At 34.3% G+C, this 9,455-nt stretch overlaps 1 pseudogene; it reads left to right on the top strand.

Moving 5' to 3' along the window:
• The first annotated feature begins 1,096 nt into the window (after positions 1-1,096).
• On the top strand, positions 1,097-1,549 carry LOC100958541 (annotated as a pseudogene).
• Positions 1,550-9,455: the final 7,906 nt, after the last annotated feature.

Below are 9,455 nucleotides of genomic sequence, written 5' to 3'. Positions count from 1 at the left end.
TGATTTTTATTTTATGTCTTATAATAATAAATTATCTCTTATTGAAGTGGTTTATTTTAAAAATTAGAGGGTGAGTGGCTGCAACTGAAAAAGTGTTTAGGTCAAAATTTATAACCTTAAGTGCATATATTAGAAAAGAAAAAAGTTTGAAATCCAATTATCTAAGCATCCACCACAAGAAGCTAGAATACAAATAACAAATCACATCCAAGAAAATAAAAATGGCAGTCAATTAAAAAGAAAACAAATACACCCAGAGAAAAATCAGCAAAGTTGTTCTTTGTAAAGATCAATAAATATAATGCCTTAGAAAATCAAGAAAAAAATCAACAATTTCTAAAGTAAAATGGAGTTATCACTATAGAGCCTATGAACATGAAATAGTTAACAAGTGAATATAACAAATAACTATCCTCAATAAAGTAACTTGCCAAAGCTGACAAAAATAAATACAAGTCCTAAATATTCTAATATCTCTTTAAGAACCTGAACTCATTATTTGAAACATTCCACCAAGAACACATAGGCCCAGAGGTCTCTACCAGTGGATTCTTCCAAATACTTGAGGAAGAAATAATGCCTATCTTTCACAAACCCTTCCAGAGAACAGAACAAGAAGAATGATGTCTTTATTCTTTTATGAGATCAGTATAACTTTCATTCCAAAATGTACAGTGTAACAAGAACTTTAAAGGAAAAATAATTATAAATAAATCTCATGATATAGATGCAGAAATACTCAGCAAAATAGTTGTAATTCTGTGACACCTAAAGCCTAAGCAACAGAAGAAACCATGGACAAATTTGACTTCAAAATAAAAATAATTCTATATTAAAAGATATTACCAAAAAATAAAGATAAATCTAACTATGGGGAAAAAATATTTAAATCATATTTGATCATATTGTATCCAGAATATATAAAGAACACTTACATCTCAATAACAAAAAAGGCAAACCACCCAATTTAAAAATAGACAAAAGACTTGAGTAGACATTTCTCCAAATAAGATGTACAAATGGTCAACATGCAAAATGCTGAACATTTTCATCATTTAGGATATGCAAATAAAAAACCACAATAAAATATCAGTGGATGGACAGCTCAGCACCACCGCTGCTCAGCCCTGCCAATGTCAAGTGCACCTTCATCGCCATCAAGCCCGACAGTGTGCAGAGTGGCCTAGTGGGTGAGATCATCAAGCTCTTCAAGTAGAAGGGATTCTAACTTGTGGCTCTCAAGTTCCTTTAGGCCTGTGAGAACACCTGTGAGCACTGCATTGACCTAAAAGGCTGCCCATTTTCTGCTGGACTGGCAAAGTACATGAACTGAGGCCTGTTTGTGGCCATGGTCTGGTGAAGACAGGCCAAGTGATGCTTGGGGAGACCAATCCAGTGGATTCTGAGGCAGGCACCATTCATGGGGACTTCTGCATTCAAGTTGGCAGGAACATCATGGCAGTGACTCAGTAAAAAGTGCTGAAAAAGAAATTAACCTGAAGAATTGGTCAACTACAACTCCTGTGCTTATTACTGGGTCTATGAATAAGAGGTGGACACAGCAGCAGTCCCCTTCAACACTGCTTGGTGTGTCCCTGGACACAGATCTTCATTCTACTGACTTGGAAGCAATAGGGTTGATTATTCTTTTCTAAGGCATATTGAACAATAAAACCTTTGGAAACTGGGTAAAAAATAAAATATATATTATATATATTTTATATATATCACTTGATGCCTAATAGGATGGCTATGATCAAAGAAATAGAAAATGTGCTCGTAAGGATATAAAGAAATTGGTACTGTCATAAGCTATTGATAGGAATGTAAGATGATACAAACTATGGAAAACAGTTTGGTGGTTCTGAAAGCACATGCAGTGGGAATAAGATGGAGTCACAGCTGGTCTGGTCTGTTCAGGTCCCATGTGACCTTCACCTCATGTCTCCTACTCATGCTGTTTTGTAAATTCAGCTTTAACCTAAAAGTGTATGACTTGAGTAGTTTAGGACAATTGATTTAAGAAATTAATTTCCAAATTGAAATGTTATTTTAGGTCATAGATAATGCTGATTCTTGTTTAAAATAAAGATTAACATGATTTTTACTTTAAACTTTTGTATGTTAAACTGTGATTTTAAAAATAAAAAAGCAAAACAGTCTTTAAAAATCTACTCTCACTGTCCTCCAAAATCCCTGTCCTTCTGACAAAGTTTAGTGGACCTATCCCCATCTCTACATATTGGCTGACAGTCACAGGTGGCCAGACTCTCTTCATCTGGTAACAGTTACTCAATAATTTTAAATGTAGACTTACCAAAATAACTGCTAACAGATGTCAAATAAAACCTACACACGAATATTAATAGCATTATTCACAATAGCCAAAAGAGAAAAAATGCAAGTGTCTGTCACTGGTGACTGGTTAAAAAAAATGTGCTACCTACATACATATCATAAAACATTATGCAACTAAAGAAATAAAAGAAATAAAATACTAATGTGTGCTACAACACCACTAAACTTTGAAAACAGTATAGTAAGTGAAAGCAACCAGACACAAAAGGAAACATACTGTATGATTCCATTTGCATGGAATGCCTAGATAGAAAATTCCATAGAGAAAATAGAATATTGGTTGCTAGGTGCTAGAGAAAGAAACAAGGGGGCCAAGAAGCAACTGCTTAGTGTGGACAGGGTTTCCTTTTGTGGTGATGAAAAACTTCTGGAACTAGCTAATGATGGTGATTGTACAGCATTGCAATTAGGTTAAGTGCCACTGAATTTTACATTTTTAAAATGATTAAAAGGTGAATTTAATGTCACATGAATTTTACCATAATAAAAAAATTTGCAAGTCGATTCTACTAATACAAACAAAATATATGGGCATTAATAAAATGCATTCCATGTATATAAAAATGATTTAACATTTAAAAGAAATAAATGTGATTTACCATGCTAATCAAAAGTAAGAGAAAGTATTTGATCATTTAATGGACTCCAAAAATTATTTTAAAAGTCCATGTCTCTTTGCGATAAAGCTACTAAGAGTTTAGCAAGTATTTTGGTTACCTGAAATAAAATAAAAAAAAATAAAAATCAATAGTTGTTCTATACATTAGCAAAAACAATCAGACAATATAATAGGACAAACTCTAATTAACATAGAAACAATATCTGTGAAGTACTTAAATATAAATCTAGTCAAAAGTATATCAGTCCTATCTGAAATAAATTACCAAATGTTAATGTAGAATGTAAGAGAGTTTATTAAATGGAAGAATATTCCATGCTCGTACATGGGCATTTCAGCATCAGAAAAATGTCTAATCTTCACAAAGTAATCTATTAGTTTTCAATGCTATTTTGATAAAAATCTTAGAGTTTTTCATATACATTTACAAACTGATACTAAAATTTTTATAGAAGCATCTATAACACTGATGGGCCAAGAATAGCTAAAACAATTTTAAAGAGTGATAATGCAGGAGATCACTAACCAACAAAATAACAAGAGTTATTATGACACTATCATGATTCAAACAGTGTTGTTACTAAAGGAGAGATAGGCAGTGATCAGTGCAACAGAACAGAAAGCCCAGAAACAGATCCATATGTACATGAAAAATTGGAAATAACATAAATGGCACTTCAAATTGGTGAAGAAAGCTGATGGTTTTGATAGATAATATTGCGAAATCTGTTTCCTGTACGGAAAAGAAAAATCAAATTAGATCCATACCTCGGGAGATGAACTGAAATAAATTTTAAGTAGATAAAGATATAAACAGGAACAGTAAACTTTACAACATTTAGTAGAAACTATAAGAATATGATTTTTTAAGACATAATAAAAAAGAATTTCTTAGATAATATTAAAGGAAACAACTTACAAATCTGATTACTTTAAAAATTTAAGTTTCTGTTCAATAAACACCACCATAAATAAAGTAAAATGACAAGCCAAGGCTGAAAAGAGATATTAAAAAGTATTTGCTCTGCTTGGCACCCATAGTCAGTGGTTAGGGTGCCAGCCACATACACCAAGTCAGGCAGGTCCAAATCCCACCCAGGCCTGCTAAACAATAATGACAACTGCAACAAACAAATAGCCAGGAATTGTCGCAGGTGCCTGTAGTCCCAGCTACTTGTGAGTCTGAGGCAAGAGAATCACACTTAAGTCCAGGAGTTTCAGGTTGCTGTGAGCTGTGACATCATAGCACTCTACTGAGGGGGACATAATGAGACTCTGTCTCAAAAAAAAAAAAAAAAAGCATTTACCCAACAAAGAACTAATGGTAAAAATATACAAACAATTCTACAATTCAATGGTAAGGGACACACAACCCAACAGAAAGCAAAAAGGGGGTGGGCAGATGTCATTCGCTGAAGAGGAATTGGTAAAGACTAATAAATGTATGACTAGGGTGGCACCCATAGCTCTGAGGGTAGAACCCTGGCCACACACACCAAGGCTGGTGGGTTCAAACCAAGCCTGGGCCAGCTAAAACAACAATGACAACTGCAACAAAAAGAATAGCTGAAAAAAAAGAAAAAAAAAAAGGAATAGTTGGACATTGTGGTCGGGGCTTATAGTCTCAGCTACTTGGGAGGCTGAGGCAAGATAATGGCTTAAGCCCAGGAGTTGGAGATTGCTGTGAACTGTGACGCCATGGCACTCTACCAAGGGTGACATAGTGAGACTGTGTCTCAAGGGAAAAAAAAAATGTATGACAAATGATCCACCACACTACTAAAAAAAAAAAGGAAATTCGAATTAAATTTACAACAAATAGCTTTGCATACTCCTCAGATTGGCTGGAAATAAAAAAAATCTCATCATAAGCAATGTGGACATAGGTTGAAGGATATACTGTCCATCAAAGAAATAATTAGTAAATAAATAGTGCTGGAAAAATCATAAGGGGGTTTCATCCTAGGTCTGTTTGCCCATTGCACAAAAATCCAATTATTAAGATGAAGATTGCAAGGAAAGGAAGGAATTTTTAATATAAAAGATATTTTGTTAGGAGAATGGGAGAAGTTGCCCCAAATCCATCTTTCTGACTATGAAATTGTAAACTATTAAAGGAGGGGCCATATGCTTTGGAGAAGGTCATGATGTACCTAACAAGGGGCTCTGTGCGTTGGGAGGAGGTTGTGAGGGGTGGTTAGGAGTCAGGAAGTCTGCCCAGGGGCCATTAGAATCTCAGTGCCTTTGTCTTGCAGAAAATCCACCATTTCTGGGAAACAATTCAAAAGTTCAAGTAATTAAGTAAGGAAGAGAATTACTAAAAACTACATGTGGTCACTGAAATTTGCTCTTGGGGGCAGTTATAGTAGTGTTTTTGTAACAGAGCCAAAGTCCTGAAAATAAGCAAAAATGTTTTACAAGCTGTTTCTTTAAAACCCCTCTCATCCGTTTTGGAAATTAAAACATGCATTCTTCCCTGAGGTCAATAATCAGAAGGTCTGGGTAGTATTTTTTTTTCTTGTACCACAGGAGATGGCCCAGGCAGAAGTTCCAAGATTACTTTTGCTGGACATGAAGCCAAACAGGACCATCAACTATAGTTAAACAACAAAAACCTGAAGCTGATCCACCCCTTTAAAGCTCTTTATTTCTACTTTTAGTTAGGACTATGGTATTTCAAGATGAGAGCCTGACGATCTCCTCATTTCTTAGCAAATTAATAAATTTCTCTTTCTTTCTACTCAAACCACTTATAATTGTTCTTCATTTGGCTGCAGGGACAAGTACTCAAGTTTTGGTAACATTTTTATACAAAAAGGTTAGTATTCAGAAATTAAAATGGCAGACTCCACGTTGTATAGGCCAAATTGGAACAATTCTCAAAACATCATGATGAGTTAGAAAATAAGAATTAAGGGCCAGTCAGGGTGATTCAGACCTTAATTCTAGCAATTGGAGAGGCTGAGATAGAAAGATCACATGAATCTGGAAGTTTGAGGCTGCAGTGAGCTATGATGATGCCATTGCACTCTAACCAAGGTGACAGAGTATGTGAAACACTGTCTCAACAACAAAACAAAAATTAAAAAATAAAAAAAGAATACCATATACAATATACTTAAAATTAAAATTTCAAATACAGAAAAAAATACTAGTTATCATTTATGAATATCTGCCCATGTTTAAACAAGTATAAAAATATGGATAGAATTCTCACCAAGTTTAGAATTATACTTCTGAGGAAGTATAAAAACTGAGCTTGGAATGTTCTGGTTTTTTAATTTTAGATTAATATAAGGGTACATATGATTAAGTTACATTGTTTGCATTTGTGAGATAAAACTCAAGTTGTAGCTAAACATTTCAGCCAGAAGTGTGCCATATACCTGCACATTATACCTGTTAGGTGGAAACTTACTGACTCTCCCTCTCTGTGCCCCCTTGTTGAATTTAAATGTGCTTTTCTCTCATGTGGCCCTATAGTTTTTAATCTACTAGTTTCAATTTTGTATTGAGTATATGGAAATCTTGATTTTCTATTCTTGAACGTTCTCCAAATTCTTATAGGTAAATACAAAAAATGCAAAATTTCTTATCATATTTATGGCTGAATAGTAGTCCATAGTACCATAGTATATATAGTTGAATATATATATATTTCACAGTGTATTAAACCATTCATGGATTGATGAGCACTTCAGTTTTTCTATATCTCTGCAATTGTGAATCAAGCAGTTATAAAAATTCAAGTGCAAATAAATGTCCTTATGGTAAAATACATTTTTTTTTTCTTCTGGGTAAATGCCTAGTAATGGAATTATGAGATCAAATGGAAGGTCTACTTTTAGTTCCTTGAGGATTTTCCATACTTCTTTCCAAAAAAGCAATACTAGTTTGCATTCCTATCAAGAGTGCATAAGTATTCCCTCTCTCTGCACTCTTGCCAGGATCTGCAGCTTTGGGACCTGGTGATGTGGGCCCTTCTCACTGGGGTTAGGTAGTATCCCAAAGTAGTTTTGAGTAGTATTTCTCTGATAATTAGGGATGACAAGTACTTTTTCATGTAGTTCTTGGCCATTTGTCTGTCTTCTTAGGAAAAGATTCTGTTCTTGTTTTTTTTTCCCAATGATTGATTAATGGGATTGTTTGCCATGTTCTTGTTGATTTGCTTGATTCTTTATAGATTCTGGTTATTAACCCTCTGTTACATTTGTAACATGAAATATCCTCTCCTGTTCTGACAGTTGTCTATTTGCTTTGTTGATTGTGTCTTTAGCTGTGCAGAAACTTTTTAACTTGGTCAGGTCCCACTTATTTGTTATTGTTGTTGCTGCAACTGTCAAAAAGTTCTTCTTCATAAATTCTTTCTGTAGGCCAATATCATTAAGATTTTTTCCCACACTTTCTTCTAGAGTTTGTATTGTTTTGTGTCTTAGATTTAAATCCTTTATCCAGCATGAATAAGTGGTGCAGGTCCAGTTTCAGTCTTTTGCATGTGGCTCACAAGTTCTCCCAGCACCATTTATTAAATAGGGATTATTTCCCAAGAGCACGCTTTTGCCTGGTTTATCAAAGGTCAGATGGCAATATGAAGCTGGTTTCATTTTTAGGTTTTCAATTTTATTCCACAGATCTATGTCTCTATTTTTATACCAGTACCATGCTGTTTTGATCACTATAGACTTGTATTACCTAAAGTCTGATAATGTGATGCCTCCAGATTTGTTCTTATTTTATAGAATTGCATTGGCCATTTGAGTTTTTTTCTGATTCCATATGAAAGGAAAAATGATTTTTTCAAATTCGTCAAAGTATGAAGTTGGTTTTTAATGGGGATTACATTAAATCTGCAGATTGTTTTGGGTAGTTTAGACATTTTAACAATGTTGATTCATGGTATATTCTCCCATTCTTAAGGTCTTCTGCTATTTATTTTCCCAGGGGTTTACAGTTCTCTGCATAGAGATCCTTCCACATCCTTTATTAGGCATATTCCAAGGTATTTCATTTTCTCTGAAGCTACTATGAAGGATACTGTGATTTAGCTTTGATTCTCAGCTTAACTGTTGTTGGTATATATAAAGGCTATTGATTTATGAACATTGATTTTATATCCCAAGACATTACAAATTTCTTGAGTATTTCCAGTACTCTCATGGTTGAAACCTTGGGATTTTCTAAGTATAATATCCTATTATCAGAAAAAAGTGAAAGTTTGATCTCTTCTGTCTCCATTTGGACCTGCTTGAAATCTTTCTCTTGCCTGATTGCATTGGCTATGATTTCCATAGTGTCCATAGTGTTGAACAGTAGTGCCCATGCTAGTCATTCCTGTCTGGTTCCAGTTCCAAACAGAATTCTTGGAATGTATTTGTGTTGCTTGGTGTCTTAAACTTCTTAAACAAAATATCTAAAGTAACAATTACAAAATGTTAAGGCAGTGTTTTTCAACTATTTTTATCTCCTGGTACACTTGAACCAATAGTTAAACTTCCATGGTGCACTTAAATTATGCTGATTTAAAAAAAAAAAGAAGAATAGAAAAAAGAACATATTTACTGTGTTTTTAACTTCTTTTGAAAATAATTTAATTAATGGTCTTCAAAATTTTTCATGACACACCTAAGATGCTATCACAGCACTGGTTGAAAATCACTCTATTAAGAGTTTGCAAATCTGTGAGGGTATTTTTTTACATAAACTTCTGAACTTCATTTTGTTTTATTTTTGAGACAGAGTTTCACTCTGTTGCCCAAGGTAAACTACCATGGTGCCATAGCTCTTACAACCTCAAACTCCTAGGCTCAAGCAATCTTTTTGTCTCAGCCTTCTGAGTAGCTGGGACTAAAAGCACCCACCACCACACTCAGATAATTTTCTATTTTTGGTAGAGAAAAGGTCTGTCTTTTGTTTAGGCTTGTCTTGAACTCCTGAGTTCATACAATCCGTTCACTTTGGCTTCCTAGAGTGCTAGAATTACAGGGGTGAGCCATTACACCTAGCAAACCTCTGAACTTCACAGAAAAATTTAAAATATTCCACCAAAGTACATTTTTAAAACAATGTTCCCTCCTGTAACAGTAGCATCTCCATATCCGAGTACGCTTGTTAGTGTAAGAAGCATGAACATCCCACTTCTGGGGCTCCAATCACTATTGAGAACAAATTTCCTGTCTGTCTCAAAGAAACAGAGGCTCAAAATTGAGATTATATTGATTTGAGTACTATTTTTGGAATATTTCTTACAGAAATGCATCAGGAATTTTATGCTTACTATACATGTATGTCAAGAAAGTTGAGGAAAAACAAAAACACACAGAGAGAATGTGCCATATTTTGTCCTAACAGTGTTCATGGCAGCTCATCACTGAGAAATCACATCAAAGTGAGCACCAGGGGAATAAATTATGGTACAACCATACTATGCTGCTTTGTCCAATAAATGAAGATGTTTTCAAAGAGTATGGATGGCATGAAA

The sequence above is a fragment of the Otolemur garnettii genome, unplaced genomic scaffold (genome assembly GCF_000181295.1).
Source record: "Otolemur garnettii isolate 467f Iridium unplaced genomic scaffold, OtoGar3 scaffold00003, whole genome shotgun sequence".
Lineage (NCBI taxonomy): Eukaryota > Metazoa > Chordata > Mammalia > Primates > Galagidae > Otolemur > Otolemur garnettii.
This window is presented reverse-complemented; position numbering and strand designations above follow the sequence as displayed.